Source organism: Perognathus longimembris, chromosome 11 (assembly GCF_023159225.1).
Source record: "Perognathus longimembris pacificus isolate PPM17 chromosome 11, ASM2315922v1, whole genome shotgun sequence".
Lineage (NCBI taxonomy): Eukaryota > Metazoa > Chordata > Mammalia > Rodentia > Heteromyidae > Perognathus > Perognathus longimembris.
Genome location: NC_063171.1, coordinates 12,896,484 through 12,924,391, shown reverse-complemented (window position 1 = coordinate 12,924,391; position 27,908 = coordinate 12,896,484).

The window sequence follows — 27,908 nt, the reverse complement described above, 5'->3', positions numbered from 1 at the left end:
CAAGCACTCTTGCCTCTAGGCCATATTCCCAGCCAGGAATTAATTCTTGTCAACAGATGTTCCTATTATTTTCAGGTCCAACAAAGGATTTCAGGACAGCTCAGTGAAACATGAGTAGCCCTGGATTCTTGAGTGGGAAGTTTTTCTATGCGTGTATCTCTCAGAATATTAGTGAATGCTCATGTGTATGTATTAATGTGTAATGCTACATATAATTATTGTGTACTGACTGATTAATTTAAAATATTTTTATTAATGACTGTGTTTTGATGCTTAAACTAGTATTTATTTTAAATATTTATGGACTGATAAATTTAAACTGTTGGTGATGTATTTCTTTCTTGAGTCAATGTTTTTATTTATTTTTCAAATTATTATTTTACATTTTACAAAGGGGTTTTAATTAAACATTTCAGCTTGTAAGTACAATGTATCTTAGTCAGTGTCACTCAGTTCATCATTCTCTCCCATCTATTGAGATTAACTGTCTTGTGCACCAAATGCGAGTGACATAACAGATGCAGTAAGAGCCAGAGGAGGAACTTCATGAAAACAGTGAACATAACAATAAGTTTTTCTTGCATAAAGTCAGAAGAGGGCCTATAATCACATGGATCAAGAATGTGTCATGTTACAGATTCTGATTTTTTTTTTAAATAAGAGAATTTAGAGGAAAGATGTGAAAGAAGAGAAAAGGTTTTTGGTGAATCATATGAATGATGCACTTTTTCTTTTATTCTACAAAAAATAAATGTATTTATGGATATAAAATTGGGGTGTTATCTGATCACAACTATGGGTATGAAAGCAGATTTATTGCAGTGTAAATAATGATTGAAAGAAATGAGTGAAGGAGGACTAGAAATTAATTCAAAAGAAGACTTAGAGAGTGTGCCTACTAAGGCCACCTAGAGAAAACACATTGCTTACTGTCTCAAAATACCCTTAGTTATAAAGATTAATTTATATTTGCATTTTCTAACAGAAGCACACATATCAGAAATATATACTATATATACATATACACACATGTATAGGTTAGAATATGTATGTAGGTTAGAAATATGTATATAACACACAAGCATATATACATATAATGTAATTTTGTTGTATATATACATATGGATTTTTTTGTACTAAGTATATTCTTTTGCTCTATAATTTCTTAGCATAGTAGAGTAGGAATTATAGTCTTAATTTATGTTTCTATGCTTATGGATTCTGCCTAACACAGCTTCATACGTAACAGAAATTAAATATCTTCTGAGAGGTAAAGTTAAATACACAAATTGGGAGTTCTCAGGAGACAGATTGTAGCTTAATCAACACTGGTAGCAGGAGTTCATAGGCATAATGAGGTCTATATATGGAGAAATACTCTCTAAACAATAATTAAATGATAAAATATAATGTAAAAAAGAGGGAAATTTCTGAAAACTATTTGTTGGGTTAAAATATATCAAAAAGACATTATGAGTCAAGAAGAAAATGTCTACCCTGTGCTTTAATGGATAAAACAGATGTGAGTTCAACAGAACTTAGTTAGAAGTCTAATGTTAGAAAATAACTCCCTCACAGGAGCCATGCCCTTTACTGGACAACAACCACTTCTTCATCTGTTCTATAAAGGAGGGTACAAGGAAATGAACACTCCAGGCAACATTTTCTCTTTCCTTCTATTATCCTTCCAGTTCCTGTACTAAGAGGAAGGTAAAGAGAACAGAGGCTAATGTTTTGAAAAGATTTTAAATATTGTTTGATAAAAAAAAGAATAAAACACTAAAATGAGCAGTTAAATGAAAGACGTTATTCCTTACTGCTCTAACCAACAGAAAACCACCAGGCAGTGTCCCATAGAGATTAGGTTTGGGGACAGGGTAATCACAAATTAGGTAAGGGATACCTTGAATATAGCTAGTGGGGTATGGAATTGTCCAATTTGAGTATGCAAAACTATTTTTAACTTCGAAGCAATTAGAAGTTGTGCTAAGAAGCCCAGCGACTGAGAACTCTGAAAGGAAGTGGCAATTCTTTAGATAGAGCCAGAAATCTCATTTAAGACAACAAACAACCAAACAAAATCCCTACACTGCAGAAAGAAATTTCTTTGATACAATCTTTAAAGGTCACTTCTATAGGGTAAAGAACAATGCTAACAAGTAAATTAGAGGGCAAAGTAGGAATTGTGAAATAAAAATAGCAAAATGTGAAGTTGTATAGGAAAGTATTTCCTGGTAGATTAAATTAAAAGGAATCAAATGTTGATGTCAGTATTTTTGACGTACAGAAAGGGTAACTGCCATCAACCTAAGTTACTGTGTGTGTGTGTGTGTGTGTGTGTGTGTGTGTGTGTGTGTACCTGTTCTGGTCTTAGTTGTTTTAGAATATTATTGATGAGGCATACCTAAATATTAGCTTTGGAATATTAATCTATGGTATTATTAAATATATATTATCAATTATACAATTGAATATATAGCCCTGAAGTTTAAGAGAAGTCTGTGATAACACTGTTATTAAATTATATATAAACATTGATTCCTGTTATAGACTTACATATAATGTCCAAAGTTGTGAGTAAAGATAGAGAAAAAGACATGATAGACTGAGTTGAGACCTGCATTTTGTTGTCTAGCTGAATGCTGCATTGGGGAGTTTTCACATTACTAGATGAGAAAAAGTCATGTAAATTTTTAGAGACTGAGGTATTGTAGGAGGAAAATAAACATGGACAACACAAAGTCGCAAAAAGTCAAGTAGAAGAAAAAGTACCTTGAAGATATGATTATTTATAAGCTAAAATAAATCTTAGTTATTAACCAGTGGAATGAATTTCATGGACTAAAACATGGAAGGTTATAAAAATAATTATGTGCAACAGTAAAATGTATCAAACCTTTCTTAGAATGAAATCAAGATAGAAGAGAAGGATGTAGACACATTATTCTTGTTGGTTCTTTTTCAGCAATTGAAACCACAGTTTGTTGATTAGTATCAGTATGTGAATACACTGATGAAAGTGATCTATCAAAGTGAAAACTTGACACAGGAAGAGGAAAATGAGAGAAGTCTTGTCTTTGCATGGATGCCATGAGTGGGAAGTAAAAGGTTAGCCTTTAGAAAGCAGTCTGACTGCTAGTACAGGTTAGGAGACCTACAAAATCTGATAAAATTCAACAGGCATTACTCAAATATCTCTCCACAAATTAGGCTTAGAAGGAGCATGAAAACATAATAAAGGGATGCCACACCTTTAGCATAACATTAAATATGGAAACAAATTGAACTGTTCCTGTAAACTAGGGAAGAGGACCTCAATGGTCCCTTTTACCTCATTTCTCCCACATAGTGTCAGAATAATTAGCATGAGTGATTAAATAATAAAAAAAGTATAGCAAACAGAAACAAAGAAGTCAAATTTCCACTGTTTTAAGCACTATTTCCTCATAGACCCCTAAAATATAAAAAAAACCTGTTGGAATATATTAATAAATTCAGTAAATTTACATGATTAAAAATCAACAACAATCAAGCAATTCCAAAGGTCATTTGTCTGGTGTATGAAATTTACCAAATATTGTCTAGGAAGAGAGGAAGTAGGAAGAGAGGAAGTGAAGCTTATAACACAAATGTAAGTGAGCAAAATGTTCTCACTAAGTACATGGTATGTTGTGACTCAGATTGTTTATAAAGCGAATATTAAAAATGCTTTACATATTGTAAAGCCATTATTTTGAAGAAGACTTTATTTCTGAAAGCACAGTCCAGTAGTATATAAGCCCTATCGCTGATTAGTGCTTTAATGAAGAAGATATAGAAGTCACAAGAACAATTAAAATTTCTATGATCTTCTCAATTGTGTACAAAGACAGCTGCTTGTTATTTAATAATTCATATCAATTTATAAATTAGAACTCTCAGAGGAAACTAATTTATTTAAATAATCGAAAGCACAAGTAGTAAGTTGAATATCCAGACATGTAATATGCTTGATGAAAGCTACTCAGTATTTTTGCAGAATTTTTTTAAAACATATGACAGTGTCTTTATTGCTTCTAGCTTTAAGATCAAAGAATCCTATTAAATCCTACTATACAATGAAATCATTACAACTGAGTGTATTATTTCTCATGTATTTTTGATGAGATGAGAGACATATTGTTTATTGTAAAAGATTCAGACTTTTATCCAGAGGTTTGTGTCATTATTTTTACTCCTATAAGACAGTCATCTCTGTAATGGTAAACCGGTAAATACCATGTATCTGGGAAATCAAACTGAAAATCTTGTCAACAGAGAAAACACTCCCAACTCTCAACCTGTTCCAGTTCACTGAATGAATCCATGGACTAAGCAATTTGAGCATAGGTCAGAGTACTGCTGTCATTTTTATAGCAAGTTCTACCACTGTGCTTACTCAATAGTAATGCCTAAAAGACATGACAAGAGCAGACTGGATAGAAAGTGCATGATGGAGAAAATGAGAAGTTTCATGTCGCTGAGAGTTGAATAGATATGTGCCAATCTCTCTGTTGCTACAAATAGAATAATTTCTATGTAGTGGATGATCTACTAACTATTTCAGAAAATGTGAGTCCTTGGAAGAGCAGCAGGGGCTTAAGTACAATATGACCATAGGTATCAAGAGGAGAAATTGAAAAGTAATCTTTTACAGTACATCCTAACATTTTATAAGTTACTCCACAGGGAAGTGGAATATATCAAATAATATAATTGCATATATATTGCAACTCTAGTGAAGGAAATTTTTGGCTTTCTTTATGTTTTACTATCATTATAAAGTTAAGATTGACTTTAAATTATGACGTGGATATCTATTAGTTTTATCCCTTAAATGAATAAGATGTAATTAATATAATACTTTTATCTTTTAGATACTTTTATTGTGGTTTTGTGTAATCTATAAAGTCTTTGAGGTCAGATAATATAAACTTATACTTGTTTATGGTAGCTATGGAATCTAGAATTCTCTGGTTTACAATAGCATTAATGAATGAGAGAATACTAAGAATAATAACATCACATTGAACAAAGTGCATCACTTCTTACATTTTTTTAAATTTTTGTATGGTCTTGAATTTTAAAGACATATTTTTTTTCAACATCTTGTAGAAGACATGCATTTATTCTTTATGAAATATCATCCAATACATTTTCTACCTCATATTGTGTTAGAACATTGTTTTGGTACCTTTAAGTACTGGTCAGAAACATGAAACTTACTCTCAGTTCAGATCTCCGGGTTATCCATCATTTGACAACATAATGCTTTTTCCTAATAAAGTCTTCTGTCATTGTGTGTGTCATACCCCTAGACAGAAGCCTTATGTCATATCCAATGTGCTCCTAAAGTCCATGTTCCAAATGGTGACCAAATTTTTTCACAATTTTCTCCCCATGAAAGTGCAGTACCAGGAGCTATGAAGATACTGATAAATATTTGATTAATAGTTTAATGACTGACTCAAAGAACAAGTAAATAAGACACCTTAATAGAAAGTACTAAGAGAATTTTCCAACAACAGCAAAACTAAACAAATTCTTCAGAAGCATATGATGAAGAGAGGGAGAAATTCAACTTGATTTTTCAAGAGAAAAACCAAAACGGGTTCTAAATTTAAGATGAAGTAAACCTGATTGCATAGTTTGAGGTACAGCATGATGGGTGTTCAGTACTGTGTTGTTTAGAGTAAAAAAAAAATCTCCAAAGCTTTTGGAGAAGGGAGGATCAACCAGTACCACATCAATCACACATTGGTGTTACTCTATCTTCCATGCAAAAGTTAGTGAAATATTTAACTCATTTCAGTTATTCCCATTTTTTTTTGTTTGGTGTCTTATGGAGAGGGAGAACAGCTAGAAAGGAAAGTAACACCTTATACTAGGTAAGTTAAATATCTATACTAATTCTCTAATCTGTTTTCACTGACAGGTAATCTATTTACTTTCTCATTAAAGAATGATCATATTTTCTTGATTTGTTGATTACTTCAAAAAGAGTATGTTGAAATAATTTTTACATTGAAAAAGGTGAAACATTTCTACAGGGCTTCATATTAAATCCTCCCCTCTCAAACTCTCTACACTGAAGCCTTCAAGAAGTCTGTGTGAAGTGTGAAAGATGATCATATGCAGAGAAAGAATAAGTCTGTAAGCTTCTTTTTTTTCTTGGAGTTGGTCTGGGAATGTGGCTTAGCAATAGAATGCTTGTCTAGCATGCATAAAGCCCTGGATTCAATTCCTCACCACCACATGAATAGAAAAAGTCAGAAGTAGCACTGTGGTTCAAGTGGTAGAGTGCTAGCATTGAGCAAAAGGAATCCAAAGGAAGTTCTCAGAACTTGAGTTCAAGCCCCAGGAATGGGAAAAAAATAACGGAAGAAAGAAGGAAGGAAGGAAAGGACACACTAACAATAAATCAATGTGGCTCAATAATCAAAATTACAAATCAGTGGTCACAGGGTACATACTTATTAACTCCCTACTTAAATATTTAAGGCAGAAAGGCAATGACCTGAAGGCAGATCTGAGGTATATAGTGCAATGATATTTAAGAGAAAATAGAGAAATAAACAAAATTCCTAAACAAAAAAGATTAAAATTGATTATTTTTCTCTTGATTAGTCTATTTGCAAATATACTTTTCCTGAATTCATATGATTATAGAAATGTTTTGTTTATGAGTAAAATATCACAAAGCATATTTTAATCTATGTGAGGTGGATACTTGAGGATCAGAATGTGAGGCCTTCCCAGGTGAAAAAGTTATTAAGATCTTATCACTTCGTACAGACCTGTAACCCCTGTTATCTGAGAGCATCAGTGTCAGAGACCATATTCAAGCAAAATATATGAGAAAATACCAGAATAATAACATGATGCAAGAAAAGAAAAAGAAACATGGCTCAAGTCATGGTGCACATGCCTTGCAAGCACAGGCATTGAGTTTAAGCCTCAGGGGAAAAAAAAAGATAAATTAAATGTCACCACAGAGGATGAAACATCATGGTGGACATTTTTCCCATACCATACAAATGAAGTTTCCCTTTAAATTATGAAATGTTCAAATGGTAGAACTCCATTTTCATTACCTTGACACAAAAGTACTGATTTTACATATCTACTCAGGATAAAACTGGCGCTTGTTACATTGAGCAATGCATGAATTCCAATAACAGAATGCATTAATAGATGAAAATAAAAGTATCTTCACACTTGCCAGTGGGTATTGGCTTGAACCTTGTAATTGTAACTACTTGAAAGTGTGAGAATGAGAGGGCTATGGTTCACAATCCACTCTAGAGGAAAAAGTTGAAAGTTTAGTGGTCATCCCAAGGTTTGGGGGTTAGATGGAAAGAATCAATTACCTGGCTAGCTGAGGCAGAAAAGTCCACACAGGATTTCATCTCCAACAGGGAAATTGGACACATGGGGCATGCTTATTATTACCAGAATTTTAAAATAGATGAATCAAGCTCAAGTAAACTCAGGGAAGGAAGAGAAAATCTATCTTAAAAATAATCAGTGAAAATTAGAGCTGGAGGCATAGCTCAAAGCTTTTGTGCCAGATTAGTGAGTACAAACCTGAATGTAACATAAACGATAATTTGTTGAAGTAGTTTACTTCCTTTAAGAAACAAATTGACAAAAAAAATTGCCAATTTTATTATACATTTGTAGTTTTTTTCTAAATTAAAATGCTAATTTCTGGAAGGAAATGTGTGGATTTATGGGCAAAGCACAAGCCTTGAATAGAATAGCCAAGAGAATGAGAAGTTCTGAGGTCCAAAACTACTACCTACACAAACATACCCAGGCACACACACTCACATTCATGCACACAAAGGTAGAAAATTATAGCATTAAAATTAGTCTTACATTAGAATCTATTCAGTTCATTGTTTATTAATAATCAAGCACTTGACTATCTCTTCTATCAATCTATCTTCTGATATACGAACTTTTGATTTTCAATAAGGTTTCATTAAAAAAGGGTGTTCCTGATATATAGGTTCTCTCTAATCATCCAAGTTTGATGATCAACTATTACACTTTATTAAGTGAATGTCTTTGGGCAATTTGTTTTACTTCCCTAAATTCAATTCTATGATCTTTGAAATGGCAATTATAATAATAGCCTGAACTTTATGGGCTATTGGGCTTCTCAATGAGATAATAAAAGATAATAAAGTTAAAATATTGAAGTGTATAATACTGTTGGGGGATTGATAAATTGCCGTCTTGGTTAAATTATTTGGAAATATTTACTTAAAATATGTCTAAGAAGGCATATGAACTGGTAAAGGAAATACCATGAAACTAATTTTGTTCCTTTCCAAAGGACAAAAGACATTTTCCTATATCATTTTGTCAAATAATAGAGGAAACTATTGTGATAATATAGTATGATCAAGACTGAGAAAATAAAAACCCAAGATTGGGCAGATTATTTTTCTTTAACTATGAAATATTTTTTATTTATTTATTGTCAAAATAATGTACAGAGGGATTACAGTTTCATACTTAAGGAAGTGAGTAAATTTCTTATCAAACGTTACCACTTCTTTTGAACTCTGGGGTCTGAGCACTCTCAGTGAGCTCTTCAGCTCAAGGCTAGTGCTCTACAACTTGAGCCACAGCTCTACTTCAAGTTTTTCTGGTGATTAATTGAAGATGAGGCTCACAGACTTTCCTTCCAAGGCCTGCTTAGAACCCTGATCCTCAAATCTCAGCCTCTAGTATAGCTAGGATTACAGGTGTGAGCCACCAGCATTATGAAGTATTTTGAGATTTTTATACTGAAGAGATTAGATACTAAACATCAATCAGACTGGTAAGAAACAAGTGTCGACCTGCCTTCCTAGGTGGTTAAGATGGGCTGTTCTGAGCTTTTATTAGTATAGCATGTATTGTTCATCAAAATACTTGAGAGTCTTTTCAGAGAAGAACTAAAAATTTCCAAAGGACACGCAAAGAAGTGTGCAACATCTCTGCACATAATGGAACTACAAATGAAAAACAATATTGAGATTCCACCTCATCCCAGTTAAAATGGTTATTTTTCAAGAAAACTAAAATATCAGATGTTAGCAGGGATGTGGCCAAAAGGGAACACTACTAAACTGTTGGTAGGAATGCAAACTTGTCCAACCATTCTGGAAAGCAAAGCACTATGAAAGTGTCTCAAAAATTAGAGATAGAATTCCCTTATCATCCAGAAATTCCATTCCTGGGCATTTATCTAAAAGGTCACAAACCAAGATAAAGACACAGCAATAAATGAACACTGAAGCACTATTTACTATAGTTAAGTGATGATATACAACTCAGATGCCTTTTAATGGAGGACTGAATCTAGAACATATTATTTTATATATAGAACACACACATACACACACGCACACACACACACAGGAATTTTACTCATCCAATAGAAATGATTACATTGCAACATTTGCAAAGAAATGGAAAGACCTGGAAAAATTATTAAGTGAGTGAGTCAGGCCCAGACACACAAAAGATGCATGTTTTCTTTTTATGCAGAAGTAAGGTTTAGCTTATAAACTTATAACTAAATATGTTGGATAGTGTGCAAGTGAATGTAATTATACTAATTGGAATATGGAAGATTCAAGAATGAATAGAAGTAGTACAATTCCTTGAAAAGACAAAATTAATGTTCAACCCAGTAAACACAAAGAGCAATGTACTTAAAAGTGCTAGGGTGGGGTCAAGGAGTAATGGTTAGACAAATAGAGAGAAGAAGATGTTGGAAAATGCAGGTAAGTATCCAACTTATAATCTTAACATTTAAGAAAAATGAAGGAAGAAGATTGGGAGGATGGATGAGGTTATTGAAAGAGGTGACAGTGATAAAGATACATAGTATCCATAAACTGCTTGGTTGAATGAAACCACTATATACAACTACTCAAAGACTTTTTGTTGGTGGTGGTGGGAATGTAAACTTGTTCAACCACTCTGGAAAGTGGTATGGAGGTTCCTCAGAAGGCTAAACATAGAGCTCCCCTATGACCCAACAGCCCCACTTTGGAGAATCTACCCAAAAGATTACAAGCAAGACCACACTAAAGACAACAATACAGCTATGTTCACTGCAACACAATTTGTCATTGCTAAAATACGGAACAAACATAGATGCCTTCAGTAGACGAATGGATGAGGAAAATATGGTACATATACATAATGGAATTCTATGCCTCCATCAGAAAGAATGACACTGACTCGTTCATAAGGAAATGGCAAAGACTTGGAAAAAATTATTCTAAGTGAAGTGAGGCAGACCAAAAGAAACATGGACTCTATGGTTTCTCTCATAGGGAATAATTAGTACATGTCTAAGATACACCTAGCAGAAGATCACAATAACTCAGTAGCTATGCAAATAAGAACACATAAGATGATGCTAAGCGAAATGAACTCCAATTTACGGAAACATGTAGTATATGATTGTTGTAGTTATTTACAACATGCTATTTAAAACCATACCTTTTTTTATTCCTCTATTATTCCCTTCCTGTGGTTTTACCCCTCCTATCACTGTAACTGATCTTAGTACTCTGGATGCTGTATATATGTGTATTGGAACTAGGGAAGGGAAAGGGTATATCAAAATTGAGAGACAAAGGATAAAAAGACAAACCATTGCAATAGCAATACTTGCAAAACCAATTGGAGTAAGCCAACTGTAAAACTCATGGGTAGGTGGGGAAGTGGGGAGGTCAGAGATGGGGAAAATGTACTTGCCTTATACATGAAACTGTAACCCATCTGTATTTCACTTTGGCAACAACAAAGAAAAAAAATTTTTTAAATGTACTCTTTGGTTTTGGTCATTAATTGGGCTTGAACTCTGGATCCTTTGGTGTTATTGGGGATTTTTACTCCCAGATGGTGCTCCACCACTTGAAGCACATTTCTACTCTGGAAGTCTGCTTGCTAATTGAAGGCAGCCCTTGTTTTCTTGCTTCACTGACTTCAAGCCTGGATGCTGCAGATCAAATCCTTCCATAGCTAGCATTGGCAAATGAGATGGCTTCTGAGAGCAGAAAAATCTCCATTACATTTAATATTTTCAACGTTAAATTTATCCTAATCCAGTGTTATTGCTTTTAAAGTTGATTGATCTTCATTGTTATTCATTAAATTTTCTCCCAAAGTCTTACAATAGGCTTATAAAATTTGTTGTTGCCAATGAATTTTAGATCTACTGAGTTTCTCCTTTTTTCCTAGGATTTAATGTGATATGTTGAGAGTGGCTTATAGGAAAAATAGGTTAAAAAACAAACCAAAAAACTATTTGATTCACTAGTCATGAGCTTCCTCACATGGGGACTATATATATAGGCTAACATATGAGTTAGCCATTTTATTTTATTTTATCCTGGGCCTGGGTCTTGAACTTGGGACCTGGGTGCTGTCTCCAAACTTCTGGCTCTTTTTTCTGTAAGGCCAGCACTTTACTACTTGAGCTACAGTTACATTTCAGGCATTGTTGTTGTTGTTATTAGTTAGTTAGAGATAAGTGTCTCATGGGCTTTCTTGCCTATACTGGCTTCCAGTCAACACCCTTAGTTCTCAGCCTCCTGAGTATTTGCAGTTATAGGCTTGAGCTACCAGTGCCTGGCTGTGAATTAGTGTACTCTTACAAAAATTGTTCAAATAGAGCTTAAAAAACACAAAGCTAAAGCTGTGTTAAAAATAATTTCTCTCACTGTATAGAAATGTATTTTAAATTGTAAGTGTCCTAATGTATTAATCCAAAAATGTTTGTAAAGAAATATGGAGCACTTCTTCAAATGCTTCTGGATAATGTGATATTATCTGCAGATAAATGACAATAAAAATTTTGGTTTAATCCTTAATGGGCAAAGTAGAAAATGGAGGAGGAGGAGGAGAAGGAAGAGGAGGAGGAGGGGGAGGGGGAGGGGGAGGGGGAGGGGGAGAGGGGGGGAGGAGGAGGAAGAAGAGGAGGAGGAGGAGGAGGAGGAGGAGATTACTGCCTGTATCACTTAACAGTTCTTGAGCTAACAGTTTATCTTTTTGTAATTTTTATTGCCAAGGTGATGCACGGAGGGGTTACAGTTTCATATGTAGGGCAGTATATGAGTACATTTGTTGTCAACCTTGTTATCACCTCCTTCATTTTTCTCCCATCTTCCCTCCTCCCCAATCCCGCCCCCCGACCCGGCATAGAGTTGTATAGTTGTTTTATGGCATATCTTCTTGTAAGTAGTGCCGTTGCATTGGTTTGCATTTTTACCCCTTTTCTCTCCATTTTGATATTCCCCTTTTCTTCCCTAATTTAGATAAACTTATATACAACACCCAAGGCACCAAAATCAAATACAGTGACAACAGGGTTTCAGAGGGAAGAAAAACAAAAGAAAAAGACATAATTTCACATAGTACTTTGAAAATGACAGCAACAGTGATAATCCACTTATTTCCATAACTTGCAGTTCACTTTGATTAGCATCATCTTTTGTGATCATATGTACATAACTATTGACTTATTATGATCATCTGCTAGGACTATCCTAGACATATCATACTGTGGTACATATGCACAGTGGAATTATATGGTTCTTTCAGAAAGAATGACATTGCCCAATTTTTAAGAAATAGAAAGACTTGTAAAAAATCATACTAAATGAAGTGAGCCAGTCCCAAAGAAATATACACTCTGTGGTTTTCCTAATTGGTAATAACAGTTTCTTTTAATGATACTCTGTGCTCAAGTGCAAGTAATAGGTAGGAATTGTTATTCAGACAAGATATTAAACTTATATAAGATGACCCCATTTGTAAACAAGAGAGCAAAAGAGAGAGAGAGAGAGAGAGAGAGAGAGAGAGAGAGAGAGAGAGAGACTGAATCTTGAATCCAGCTAGTGAGAGCATAAGATATAGTAGGCAGTAAGAAGTGGATATTATTGTGTTTTACATACATTAAAATACATGTGGATCTAGTATGGCATTAGCAAAATTAATATTTAATTATGTTCAAAATCATTACACAATTCCAACTTTCAGTAGGATCATGTTTGTGTTATTATTTTAAATAATTTAACATTTGCTTTGATGGATAAATTCTGTCAATATTATTCAGGAATTAAAATTCTATTGTTTTGATTTTTATTTATGTACTCATTTATGGATGTATGCATGTATGTATTGCACTTGACCTAAGGGCCTGAACACTGTCCCTTAGCTGTCTCCATAAAGGCCAATGCTCTACCACATTGAGCCACAAGGTCACTTTCAATTTTCTGGTGGCTATTTGGAGGTGAGTATCACAGACTTTTGTGCTTGGACTGGCTTTGAACTCAGAGTCTCAAATCTTAGCCTCCCATATACTTAGGATTACAAGCATAAGACACTGGTGCCCAGCTGATATTATTTTTTAATTCAGTATATTTCATGTATAAAGGAAATTAGTTCACCCTTTTCACCTTCCCTTCTGTATTTTCCTATTTATGTGTATCTAAACAAACAACAAATGGAATAACATATATGGATAAAAAACAATGGATTATCCTTGATAGGATTTTATTTTTTTAAATTTTTTAAATAGTTGTACTGGGCTGAGAATGTGGCTTAGGGGTAGAGTTTGCCTAACATGCACAAAGCCCTGAGCTCAATTCCTCAGCACCACATAAACAGAAAAAGTCAGAAGTGATGCTGTGGCTCAAAAAGTAGAATATTAGCCTTGAGTAAAAAGAAGCCAAGGACAGTGCCCAGGCCTTGAGTTCAAGCCCCAGGACTGGCAAAATATAAATAAATAAAAATAAAAACAGTTGTAAAAATGAACTATCATTTAACAAATCAGTTTATGAAAACAATGCATCTTGATTGTTCTCACTTTTCATCATTCTAACGCATCTCTCCCAACTACATCCCTTACCTCAGTTTTCATAATTTTGTAGATTATGCATTGAATATTATGACTCAATTTGCCCCTTTTTCTTCTCATTATTCATTTCCTGTTGTTTATTTTGTTGCAATGAGCTTTTCTAAGGAAATACACAGCTAAAATTCTCCCCTGATTCTATCATATTTCAGTTAATACACTTATGTACATTGGATACTTCCTGGAAATTTTACATCTTTTCATTCTATGTTTAACATATGAGAGAGGCAAGTATCTTTTCTCTTTCTTGTCTTGACCTACTTCATTGAAGATGATTTTTTTCCAGTTTCTTTTATTTCTTTGCAAATGATGAAATGTAGAATCAGAAACAATTGTTTTTCTTAGCTCCTAGCTCTGCTACTAGATTGATTTTTTTAAAAAAATGGTTTTCCTCTCCTGCATCTTTCAATCTGTATTTTTTTGTGTGTGTGTGTGTGTTTTCTTTTTTGGTAGTGGGGCTCGAACCCAGGACGTTGCACTTGCTAGGCAAGCGCTTTGCCACTGAGCTACATTCCAGCCCAATTTTTTTTTTTTTTTTTTTTTTTTTTTTTTGTGGCCAGTCCTGGGTCTTGGACTTAGGGCCTGATACACCATCCCTGGCTTCTTCCCGCTCAAGGCTAGCACTCTGCCACCTGAGCCACAGCGCCCCTTCTGGCCGTTTCCATATATGTGGTGCTGGGGAATCGAACGGAGAGCTTCATGTGTAGGAAGCAAGCACTCTTGCCACTAGGCCATATTCCCAGCCCGCATCTTTCAATCTGTAAAGTACAGGAATACTATTGAAACCTAAAGTATATTATGAGGAATAACTGATTTAAAAGATGAAAACGCTGTTAGTAATAAACATAATAAACAGCTAAATAAACACTCATACAATTGATTGTGAATTACTACTGCTTTGTGATTTGAGAGGGGGAGTGGTCAGCCATGGGCTTGAACTCATGGTCTGGGTGCTGTCCCTTTCTTCTGCTGAAGGCTAATACTCTATCACTGCGAGCCTAACTGAGCTCCACTTCCTGTTTTTTGATGGTTAATTTGTGATAAGAGTTTCAAGGACTTTCCTGCTTGTGCTGGCTTTGAACTACCATTCCTAGATTTCAGCCTCCTGCATAGCTAGGATTTTACGCATGAGCCTTCAGTGACTGCTGAGATTTTAATGACGTCCTTAGAAGAAATGTCCCAGGTTTTATGTCTGATGACAACTTTGAAACTTCATCTTTTGCTCATTCCATTTTTCTCTGTGTCCTAGGAAGTTTATCAAAAGTTGATGCTGCTCCTATGGGAAGACTGTCCTGTGTTTGCACATGAGAACCTGCCTTGTACTGCACCCAGAAGCTATAACAGAACTGGATTCTTTGCCTTCTTGCTGCACATATATAAAACTTAAGAGCCTATCGTTCTATCCCCAGTGAACATTACTGTGTCAATAATAAATCCCGCTATCCAACTTCTATCACAAATACTTGTTAAGGATCTGTCCCTTCTGCTGATGCACAACAACATGGTGAAACTATCCACATTAATAATCAATTTACTTATATCTCAACATTAGCTTATTCACCCATTCATTCAGCTACCACCCACCCTACACTTTTCCTGCTAGTATTGTGTCTGTTTTCTTTTCCTTGTTTCAGTCTTTTTCTTGTTACTGTCATCTTTTCATATTTGTTTCTACTCAATTGCCACAAGAGGGAATCTTTCTAATGAGGAAGTGTGTTAAAATTTTTCACTTTAAATTTTTTGTGAAGCTTTACATGCATTTCTGAATTGCGAAAATTGTAGTACTTTACATATTTATGTTCCTTTTTTGCTTCTTTTAATTTTTAATTGGATTTATTTTATGCATGCAAGCCTGGTTCAAAATTTAGCAATCAAATGATATCATCACTTAGAGTAGGTTAAGAAGAGCAATATGTAATTACATCAATTGATGTTTTTAAGAAAAGAACTTAACAAAATGTAGCATTTTCTTTGACCAAGAAAATCTCAGCTAACTTGCAGAAAATAATATTGTAAATTGATGAAGATGATCAATAACTAAAATTTTTCTGTGAAATTTATTTGTAACTTTAAAGGATTGTGAATATTTCATCATAAAACCAGAAAGAAATTGCTATGGGCTAATTTTTATGTTTTCTCAAAACTCATAGTGGTATTCCCACCACTGTTAAAGTAGCATTGGGAGTTATAGTCTTGGAGAGTAATTGAATTTAGGTGAAGTCCAGCAAAATGGAGTCCTCATGGTTGGATTGGAACACTAACAAGAAATGAGAGAAAAGTGTGCCCTCTGTCTTTATATCTTTGTTAGTTTTGTCAGATAGGGAGTAGTTCAGTTTCTCAGAAAAAGAAAAAGTGCCTTCATTAAACACCTCTGTAAGCACGTTGATTTCCAAATGGGCAGATCTGTGGTAAGTATTTGTTGTAGAAAATATTCAGTGTGGTCTTGCCCTGGTATTTTGTAGTTATAATCCTAGCTATGGTGAAGACTTGGCACAACTTAGTTTAAAGCCTGTCCTTGTGGGGAAGTCTTTGAGAGTGTATCTTCAATTAACCAGTGAAATACTAGATTCACAGCTTAGCTAAAGTACTAGATGGTCCTCCCTGAGCTTTCAAGCAGAATGAGAAAATGGGGCCCAGATTTCAAACTCCATTATACACACACACACACACACACACACACACACACACACACACACACAGGCATGCATGCACATGATGACACAAAATAACAAAACAAGAAAATACCAAGTTTATATAATTTTTTCCGGGGAGCCCAAATTGAATACCATGTAAAGTAAGGTATCTTCTCTTTTCATTTCTACCAACCTCTTCCTAGTAAAACATCCCAGCTACTACCACCAACAGGAAAAGCAAATAAATAAGGTACAAATTAAGAATATAAAAATGAGAAATTCTTATTCCTAGATGACATGATTCCCTATTAAAAATTCCCAAAATTGACACAAAAGCCCCTATCAGAAATAAGTATAGCAGATTATAGAATCTAAGATTAGTAAACAAAATCGTGTTATTACATATTGAAATAAACAATCTGAAAAATATAGATTTATTATCAAAAATTTGCAGTATCCAAACTGTAGAAGGCCCTGGGGAAAGAATACTGAACAAAAATATAAGAATTATGTCAAGAAGGCACAACAGTAAGTTGAAAGAGCTTCCACTTGAAAAATATGGGACAGTTTGAACAGCAAACTAAGTAATATAGTGCTGGATTCTAATGCAAAGTGTAATGTAATTAATTATTCATGGGTTTTTACTGATAAAAATTAGTTTTATATTTAAGTAAATAAAGCAGAACAATTTCATTTAAGAAGAATTTCAAATAAACAAAAAATAAACAATCTTGGAGAGAGGAATTAAAATCTCCACATTGTAACTAAAAGATACAAAAAATAACTTACGTCGTATAAGCATGTGTAAATGGAAAAAATAAATATACACTTGTGAACGTAAGAAACATTATTTTATATAAGATATCAGAGATATCCTTCATACTAATAATTCATATTCATATTATTTCTTCCTTGATATTATTAATAGAAATGGAACTTTACCTATGTCTTTCTAACCAAAAAACCTCACACCATATTTAAATTAAAGTTGATAGTTAACCAAAGTCCAGTTGGTGCATGGTATTTTTTAAGATATATTAATATTCTTTCAATTTACAGTACTGTAAAATAATAATAATAACTTTAAAGATGGCAAAATCATCATCATCATCATCATCATCATCATCATTATTCTTATCTTCCTCCTCATCATCTAAGGACTCCCACAATCAAGAGAAGGTGAAAGAGATGTGATGGAAATTTAGTAAAAAGTGGTGTTCTGGATAAGACTAGAGAGCAGAAAATGTCAATATGAATTACTTAGGTAATAAAAATAAGGTAGTGGCTTGAAGGCATAATAAGATATTAATATTCCTTGATTAATCAACAAAAATTAGTAGGTTAATATAAGAGATTAAAAACAGGGAAAAACAAATGGAAGGTATGTATATATCATTCATTACCTTTGCAAAATTTCTCTAATTTTAAACCTTTTCTAGAAAACAAAGTTTGCTTTCTACACTGTAATATTTTTTTCTTACAAATTTATATCTTTTATCTTCTCTGTTATGGCATTTTCCTTTCAAAACCTTTAGTATAACCCATTATATATTAGCAAATATGAAAATGAGAAAGTTCAGGGCATAGAGACATATATCGTATGAATTGCCTTTAGAATCCTCATAGAGGTATTTTTTTTTTTTTTTTTTGGCCAGTCCTGGGCCTTGGACTCAGGGCCTGAGCACTGTCCCTGGTTTCTTCCCGCTCAAGGCTAGCACTCTGCCACTTGAGCCACAGCGCCGCTTCTGGCCGTTTTCTGTATATGTGGTGCTGGGGAATCGAACCTAGGGCCTCGTGTATCCGAGGCAGGCACTCTTGCCACTAGGCTATATCCCCAGCCCGAGGTATTTATTTTTTACATTATAACAGCTATAACTACCATGCAGGTCATTTGATATTAGTATTCAAAATTATTTCTGTGAAATACATTTGATATTTAGATGCATATACATACATATTTCCATAGATGTTATTCTATAAACTTAGAATAATACCTTCCATCTTCTATTAACACATACACACATATACACGTGTATATGTCAATGTGTATGTATATATTTATATATACCTTAGAGAGACAAATTAGACCTAGAAATACAGGCAGAGAGACAGTGAAAGTTAAAATCCTAGGTATTTTATTTATAAATATAAATCAATAAAATGACCATAATTTTTCTTCATCATTACAAGTGATTAAAAATTCATTATTCAATTATCTCAATAAGAATCATATTTCTCATTGTGTACACAAAAATCCAAAGCACTAAATATTCTTCTAGCACAACACTTGTAAACAGAATCATCTATGTGAAATAGCTTACTTTCCAATCTGCTGTGAGAATTTCTATCCCGAGTCCAAGGTTATTTTCTCAAGAGGAGACAAATGCTTTTATATTTCTAGTGACCACTCGATACTTTCACAGAGTGTTATTATAATGATCATAAGCAATGTATCACCATGTTCTTGTGTGTTGTAAAATTTATGACAGAGATGTATTTGTTAAACTCTGTGAAGACACTCTATGGTTGCTTTTGTGGGATTAGTTTTGCTTGAAGTCCAGCAGACAGAGGCATTTAATAAACTCTTTCCTGCAAGTCAAAATGATATCCTAGTGATACCATCTGTATAGCTGTTGGAATCAACTTTAGCATGACTGGGTAGGTGCCAGAGTTGAGCCAATGAATAAACTTTCCATGCAAGAAGTGTGGATTTTAACAAAATGGTTTAATCAGCCTGCTGGTTGACTGGTTGTATTTCTGTCCTACCATTTGATAAGATTAAGGACATTCATATTGGAGAAGTTTTTTTATAACAATTTATTTTTAGAACACTTGGAATGTAAAGCAAGTATTTTAAACTTTTCCATTTTACTTAATAGTCATAGTAACAATTACCTTCCTCAGCCTGCATAGATTATAGTCCCATATAATTTCATGAATGTATCCACAGGCTAAGTGTCACTGATACATTCATCCAGTCTTTGTTTCCTAGGAAACACAATAGTTCAAGAGATGAACAATGGCCACCCACTTTCATTTGCTCTATTACTTGATCCTGCACAGATCTATGTAAGTCATGTTTTTTTCCTTTCTTTCTTTTCTCACTGCTAACATTTAGTTGTGGTTTCATGCTATTTTAGAATTTTATTTTTATATAATATACAGTCCTAAAATAGAGATGATGGGGACATTCAGATGGTGAAATTCTTTACATGCTATAATTGCTATAATATATGCTGTAATTCATATTGCAAAACTAAATTCTACTGTAGTATGAAAGCATGGTACTGCCAGGTATTTAATGATAGCTTGTGGGTGATAAAAATTATATCTAGAGAGATAGTATAAGAGTTGCTTTTTGAAACAAGTATTGCACTATTGATTTCCATAGAAAATTATGATTTTAAGTATGTGTCATTGAAAGCATATTAATGGGGCATAGAAATTACAAATATTTTTATTGAACATTAAATTAAATTTATATGGACATGTAACTGTTTGTAATGATACCTGGGATGTTTTAGTTTAAAATGGTTTATTTCAATATTATAATAATATAATAATATTTACTAGAATTGCATGGAATACTAATTCACACACAAATAAATCTTTAGTAAGTATTTATGAATAGATGATATTGGAAAACACAATTTTGAAATGGACCTTCTGAATTTTTGAGACTGTTAACCAATTTCAAAATACTACAAAGAAAAAATGTGATTTCATGCAATGAGTAATTTGAAGGCTAGTCAATGATTGTATGGAAACATATCTATCCTGGTTTGTGTATAATTCTGCGTTTGTTGTTTCTGTTGGCTGTTTTAGGGTAAACTCCAATTTTTTGTCTCATTAACAAACAGGGAAGCAAATGAAGAGACAAAGAGAAAGAACCTTAATGAATGTGTCTTGAAGTCTTTTGTCAGAGATCCAGAAAAAATTTATAACTTTCAAGTACCTCAGAACTCCATTTTTTTGGAGATAGGTACTTGCTACATAGCTCAGGTTACCTTTAAGTTTCCAATCTCCCTATCATCACTTGCTGAGACTATAGTTACATATCACTCTACCTGTAATACAGTTCCAATTTCTTAACATTGGGGGATATTTATTAGTTACATATTCTAGTTCATTTGTAAACTGACTTATGTTACGTGATTTTCAGATGATGACAACTAAGGTTGTCAATAATTCAGTCTTTATTTTCCTTTGTTGTGATTCATCAATGTTTGCACTATGTGAATCATGAGCTTTGGTTTATGGGGTACATGTCCGTAATTATTTTTCTTTATTGTCAAAGTGAAGTACAAAGGGGTTACAGTTTCATATGTAAGGCAGTGATTACATTTCTTATTCAACTTGTTACCTCCTTCCTCATTTTCTGCTATGATTAACCTAAACATGTAGTAATTATTCCCTGTGAAGGCAGTTTTGGGTATGGCTCACTTCAGTTAGTATGATTTTTTCCAAGTCATTCCAATTCCTTACGAATGGGGCAATATCGTTTTTTCTGATACAGGCATAGAGCTCCATTGAGTGAGTTTGTGTACCACATTTTCCTGATCCACTCTTCTAGTGAGGGGCATCTCGGTTGGTTCCATATTTTAGCAATGACAAATTGTGCTGTGATGAACTTAATTGTACTGGTGGCTTTAGTGTGGTATTTCTTGTAATCTTTTGGGTAGAGGCACAGAGTGGGGCTTCTGGGACTTAGGAGAGCTCTATGTTTAGCCTTCTGGGGAAGCTCCATACAACTTTCTAGAGTGATTGAACAAGTATACATTCCCACTAACAATGTAGTAGGGTTCCCATTTGGCCAAATCCCCTCCAGCATTTGTTCTTCTTAGATTTCCTAATAATGTACATTCTTACTGGGGTGAGATGGGATCTCAATATTGTTTTGATTTGCATTTCTTTTATGGCCAGTTATGTTGAGCACTTCTTCGTATGTCTCTTGGCCATTCTCGTTTCCTCTTCAGAGAAGTCTCTTTTTACATCTTCAGCCCATTTGTTGAGGGGGTTGTTGGTTCTTTGAGGATTTGTTTTGGAGAAATTTAATTTTTTGAGTTCTACATCTATTTTAGATATAAGGCCTTTGTCTCACCTGTAAAGATCTTCTCCCAATCTGTGGGCTTTCTGTTTATCTTGCAAGCTATATTCTTTGCAGAAGCTGTGCATTTTGATGCATTCCCATTTGTTTCTGGGCCTTTATTAAAGAAGTTTCGCCCTGTGCCAAGGAGCCCAAGTGTGGTTCATACAGCTTGTAGGTAGGAGTTGGGTGCTTTCTGTACCTGGGGGAGCTGAACACTCTCAGGAACTGTGTGTCCTCCTGTCTGCCCTGGGACTGTTGCTTTTAACTCCTGCTGCTGGCTGTATGGCAGTGGGCCAGTGCCTCTGGCTGTGTTTACTTTGGGCTGAAACCTGCTAACCCCAGGGGAAGTTCCTCCCACCTGGGTGGGGAGACTTTCTCCTGGGTGGAGCTGTCTGTGTGGTTCATTGCCCCTTGCTGTAGTAGTTGGGACAATGATCACTATAGGGGACTGTAGCGACTCCCCTACTGTTTGTTTTGTACCACCAGTAGCTCCTTGCCTCTGCTTTCAGTTTGATTTTAGAAATTCTGGCCACTTTGGCAGCTGTGGGGTGGGACACCTCTGGCTGAGTTTACCTGAGTCTGAGAGCTGGGGCTAGGGGAAAGATCCTCCCACCTGGGTGGGAAGACCTTCTCCTGGGCAGAGCTGGCTCTCACTGTTAATTTACTCATGCTCTTTTCAAAGATGGAAAATTTGTCTTGGCTTTCCCCTGAACAGCATTATTTTCAGTCTGATCTGGCTCAGTTTATGCCACAGTCAGTAATGGCACTTCACTGTGGTGGGATGGGGGAAGGGCTACCTTTCAAATGCTGTTCTGTGGGCATGAGTGAGAATGTCTTTTGTGGTATACTCAAAATTTGTCTGGAAGTTTGGCCTGTCCGTGATCAGCCTGTGATAGAGTCTGTTTGCACCCATCTAGAGGATTTTTTCCTGGTCTCTGCTGTGGACTGTAGGTGAGTAGAGTGCTGGGTGCTCCACTGCTGTGATGGCAGAACAGCTCTTTGAGTCCAAATCTGTTTTCTCAAGCCAGCTGCCTCAACTTTTCCTTTCTGGCCAGAATCTCTATACAATTATAACTAACTTGGGCTGTTTTACTGAGAGTAAAATTTTCTCTGGAGTAGTAAAAGTGGGTTCTTGGAGAGAGATTAGATTGGGATCTGCTTCTCTTCTGCTATTTTCCCTGGGTCCTCTGTATGTCTGTTATGATGTATCTTGTATCATTTCCTTGCAGAGAGATTGAAAAGGAAAATAAAAATTGTAAAATAAATATAGGGTTATTAATTGTTAAGGGAATACTTTTTGAGTACTGTACAATTTTCTGTTCTGTTTCTAACTAAGAAAGTCTACTTAACCACTTCTGCAATTCATATATATCAATATGTAAGCTGTGTATAGCAATCAAAGAAATATTGCTATAATTACAGGCATTGATATATATCCAGTATTGAAAATTTGATTGATATAATGTATTTATTGTTATGTCATTACAGCCTATTGATTGAAATCCAACCTGTGATGCCTTTGCATGAGGACAAACTATCATTAATGATTACATATTAAATGTAGCATAAATACAAGGGAAAATGTAACATAAAAGTAGGAGAAACTCTATGGTGTAAACAAACTATACAACTCATAGGAGAGGGAAATGTGGGGGGAGTTGGGATAAAATGAGGGAGGAGGTACCAAGTTGGATAAGAAATGCACTCACTGTCTTACATATGAAACTGTAACCCCTTTGTACTTCACATTGAAAATAGAAAATATGTAGTTACAAATTTGTTAGACATGGGTTGTGTTATGTATTTCTTGGATATAAATTAGGAAGTTGGTATTATATCTTTTCATTAAAAACAGCAATGTTTCATCAGAAATCCTTGAAATATTGCACTAAGATAGGTGTAACTCTGTCTCTGTCTGTCTTTCTGTGTCTCTCAACTTAGACATTCTCTCCTCCTTTCAGGGAACATGTGATCTGCTCTCAACTCTCCCTGTCCCTATGCGACCTACAGTCATCTATCTCCCTGAGACCCAGGAATGAGCATGTTCCAGAGACTGCTGATCATTTTCCTGTGTCAATTTTGACCTGCATGATAGAAATTTCTAGGTGAAAATCAAGGAGAATGATTTTGTTTTAGGCAGAAATGTTGGGAGCTCATTTGTTTTCTAACTGGAAACCACCTACTGACCATTCCAATTCCTTTTACTCCCTCTTTAAATTCTTTCCACAAAACCACTTGATCATTGCTGTCCCTGGCTAGACTCAGGCTGCCTGGACACGAGGAACATACTCATCTGTTTGACCACTGTTGAATCTGTAGCTTCTGAATAAACAAGTGTGCTCATCCAGAACACAGCAGAATACAGAATTACTCAGGTGGCCCAAGATGACTTCAAACAGGCAGATAGCATTATGGGAATGAAGAAAAGATGCGGAAGCCCCAGATGCCACAACAGCAGAAGGCTGTTAGCAGCTGGAAAATGCTGATATCATCAAAGCCAATGAAATCTTGTAACTCCAGAACGAATGAGTCATGGAGGGCTGTCCATGTGGAAAGGAACTGTGATTATGTAAGGTGGTCACACCTTTGAGGAAGGTGTCTTTGACAAGAAACTATATAATCCACTCTTCTCTGCTACAATTCTCCAAAATCTTCATAGACACTAGATGAATTTAGGGAAAAACTTCCCAAGACAAAGAAGAGCAAAGATAAGTCTAGGTTGGGACAGACTAATATCCCAAAAAATTTTACTATTGAGAATCATTTCAGATGGTTGATTTTAAGGTTAGGAATTCTTATAAACAAAATTTATGCAAATATTCCAAAACTCTAAAATCTTCAACATGTGAAAACCTTCTGGTCTTAAGCTGTTTGGAAGAAGGGTTTTCAACATGAACTATGCAAGCCTTCAGCCCAGCAAAATGAAAATAAACTAAAAACCTGAGCAAGAGGAGGAGGAAGAAGGATCATGAGTAAGATATCTGGACTTTATCTCAAAAAGGTAATTGAGCCAGTTGTTGGTGGCTCCCACCTGTAAGCCTAGCTACTCAGGAGATTGAGATTAAGGATGGCCATTTAAAGCCAGCTCAGTCAAGTATCTGTTTCCAAACTGACAATGAATATGTGGATCTGTGTACCACATGAACACATTCCCAAGTATACACTAACTAATTAATAATTCTTGCAGCTAGACTATTCCCATGATTGAGTTTGCTTTAAATAGAAGTTTGAGCTTCCTCTGAGTGTGGTTGAAGTAAGAAATTTAAATCTCAATGTAGAGCTTTCTTGAAAACAAGGACATATTTAGTATGTCCTTTATAAAGATGAATACCTTTTATGAAACATTTGTCATAAGTGAGCTAAATTATTGTATTCCATCTCAGAGAAATGTCATGCTGAGGTGATGTTTTAAAAATGAAATCTTTTTTTTTTAAATCTATCAGTGTTGAACTTATTTCAGTGACTAAAACTTTAGAAGTATTAATTCCAATAATGAGCAAAATACCTTCCAATAGAATTACTGAACTCTCTAGCTGAGGATATGCATTTATTTCAGAATTGATCATAAATATGTGAGGTGTTACCTTTTCACCTGACAAGGCATGGAAATGGAATTGTGAGCAGGAAACAAATTATGTAGGTCATTGAAAGGAATATATAGGATTCATTTTTATTTCACCCAAGAGAGAGGTAGAAGTTTTTAAAGACCTTAATAAAGGGAAATGATGCAATCAAATATTTGTTTTAAAATTTAAATCTGAGCTAGACTTTGATGGTTTTACTTTATATGATTTCATAGTCATTTTTTGGAGTTATGTATTCCTAATAAGGAAACAAAATATCTTTTATTCTCCTTTTGTCTAAGTGCTCTGGTACAGAGAAAACATGAAATTCCAGTCTGTATTACATTTGTGTAATAAACAAGTTAATGCAATAACATGAATAATAAACAGATGGGATAATGACAACACAATGGATGCCTTACAGAAATATCATTGAGAAAAGACAACAATGAAAAGGTTTCACTTTTTTCCTCCTAATTTCAATTACTTAAGTCTCAAGATGTAGAATAGAATCCAGGTAATGTTAGTGAATGTGTGTCATCCCAGCTTCTCAGTAGTGTGAGATCTAAGCATCACATTCAATATCAGCCTTGGCAGAAATGTTCACGAGCTAAATTTGAGGTGTGGCTCAAATGGTAGAAAGTCAGTGACTGTTAAAAAATGTGAAATAATGTCCAGAATTTCCTCAGATTTATGTCAGACTATCCACTGCAGATGCAGAGACTCATAAACAAATGAAGCAGGATGAATTCATAAATTCTACAAGTCAGCATTATCATTATTAAACCAGAATATCAAAGACCCAACAATTCTGAAGAAAGTCAGATCAAAAACAAACTCAAAGGGCTGAGAATATAGCCTAGTGGTAGAGTGCTTGCCTAGCCTACCATGAAGCCGGGGGTTTGATTCCTCAGCACCACATATATAAAAAAGGCCGGATGGGGCTGGGGATATGGCCTAGTGCCAAGAATGCTTGCCTCCTATACATGAGGCCCTGGGTTCAATTCCCCAGCACCACATATACAGAAAATGGCCAGAAGTGTTGCTGTGGCTCAAGTGGCAGAGTGCTAGCCTTGAGCAAAAAGAAGCCAGGGACAGTGCTCAGGCCCTGAGTCCAAGCCCCAGGACTGGCCAAAAGAAAAGAAAAGAAAAGGCCAGAGGTGGCGCTGTGGCTCAAGCAGTAGAGTGCTAGCCTTGAATAAAAAAGAAGCCAGAGAGAGTGCTCAGGCCCTGAGTTCAAGCCCCAAGACTGGAAAAAAAAAAAGTCAAAAATACTTAACTAGTGAAGGGACAAAATTAAGAATTACGTTCTCCTCCTGAGAAGTATACTAGTAAGAGAAAGTTGAAAGAAAGATTTTAAATTTGGAGAAATGTATGTACCAGCCTAGAATTCTGTCTATTGGGAAGTTACTCTTCAAAATTAAAAGAAAATTTTAAAAATGAGGATATTAAGAGCCCAGAATGTGCCTTAGCGGTAGAGTGCTTGCCTAGCATGCACAAAGCCCTGGGTTCCATTCCTCAGCACCACATAAACAGAAAAAGCAGGAAGTGACGCTGTGGCTCAAATGCGAGAGTGCTAGCCTTGAGCAAAAAGAAGCCAGAGACAGTGCTCAGGCCCCGAGTCCAAGAAAATAAATAAATAATTGAGGAGATTTGGGACCAAAAAACTTATGAGAAACCCAAAAGATACTCTTTTAGAAAAAGAAATTTTATGAAACTGAAATAAAGAGCATCCAAAAAAAATAAAAAGTGAAAATAATGTTAAAATTTTGTTATTGCTTATTGTTAATTTGAAATTCAGAAAATAAAAATGTATTAAAGTAGGTGTTCTAGTGTGTATATCACGTGAGCATATATATGTGCATGACTGTACATAAGATTTGGTTCTCTTTTCCTCTCTGTTATCAATTTGCAGACGAACAAACTTCACGTTGTGTATAATGCAAAGAAAACTGTTCTCTTTCACAGTTTCCTTGATGATACATTAAAGTATGTGGTATATTACAGCGTAATGTGAAACAACTCACGAATGGCTTTGTGAGCTGTGTATTGTTTTGATAAAGCATGGCACAGCCGAACATATGTCTATTATAAAGTAGCATCAAAACATTGTTGTAGTGGACATAGTTCAAGTAACCTGTGTCCACTTTTTAAAGGTATTTTATTTAAAAAATTATAAAGCATTGCAAGCTAATCGAAACTGTAATTTCAAAAATCAAAGAGATCATCTGTGTGACGTGTCACACAAGGATAACACTAAATTCTAAAACCATACAAAATCAATTATAAACCATGGGCATGTGGAAATTATCAAAGAAATTCAAAGCTGCCTCAGAACTTGAAAATTAATTGAAGATTATCTTTTACATTCATCAAACCGTCTAACGTGTTATAACTGCTTCATTATCAGTCATTCATATTGACATACATATGTGATTGTGTGTGCATAAATTGCTAATGTGAATAGAGATAGACTTTATTTGGGGAGAAAAACTGTTAACCTAATTGTCAAGGAAATAAGGAACAGCGAAGGAAATTTGAATAGAGCTTACCTGTTGTGTTACTGATATTTTTATGTTAATATCCCTTTAAAACACAACGTATCAAAACAAAATGTTTATTAAATATTTTGCTCACCAGAAAGAAGCTTGAGTTATGTGTTGTAAAGTGAT